The sequence below is a fragment of the Myotis davidii genome, unplaced genomic scaffold (genome assembly GCF_000327345.1).
Source record: "Myotis davidii unplaced genomic scaffold, ASM32734v1 scaffold3578, whole genome shotgun sequence".
In the NCBI taxonomy this organism is placed as follows: domain Eukaryota; kingdom Metazoa; phylum Chordata; class Mammalia; order Chiroptera; family Vespertilionidae; genus Myotis; species Myotis davidii.
This window is the reverse complement of record NW_006289094.1, coordinates 653,181-653,684: the sequence shown is the minus strand read 5'-3', so window position 1 is coordinate 653,684 and position 504 is coordinate 653,181. Positions and strand designations below refer to the sequence as shown.

At 66.7% G+C, this 504-nt stretch overlaps 1 protein-coding gene across 1 annotated transcript in view; it reads left to right on the top strand.

Annotated features, from left to right (window-relative positions):
- The window catches only part of PIDD1 (p53-induced death domain protein 1), a 31,103-nt gene that overhangs the window by 369 nt on the left and 30,230 nt on the right, over positions 1-504 (top strand). The gene's annotated exons all lie outside the window — the stretch shown is intronic.

The window sequence follows — 504 nt, the reverse complement described above, 5'->3', positions numbered from 1 at the left end:
AGCTCAGACCCAGTCTCCCCTCTCACACTCGCTTCTCTGACACCCTTGGGCGCGATCGGTCGCCCACTGCCCGGGACACCCCCCCACACGTGGTAGATGACAGTCCGGACCTGTCAAAGCTGTTGAGTGAAGGTTGGAGGTGGGGCCGGACCCAGGAGACTGGGGGGTGGGGTGGGGGCGGAGAAGGGGACAGCCAGGATGACCTGACAGCTCTAGAGCCCCTTGTCCGAATGCCCAGAATTAGGGTGCGAAACGTCCCCCCGCCCTCCTCCCGGCAGGCAGGTTCCCAGGCTCCTCCGCACACAGGTCACTCCTTGCTGCCCTCCCGGGCCTGCGCTGCCTCCCTCCAGCCCCATTGCATCTGGGATCTGCCCAGCCTGGGCGCTGGGATGTAGGAGCTGGTGTGTTAACAACAAACCCGAGTCCCCATGCCCCTGCCCGGGAGGAGGGTCCAGCCCACGCCTCCCCTCTCCCCACCCTGACTCCGCAGGCTCTCCGGGCCCT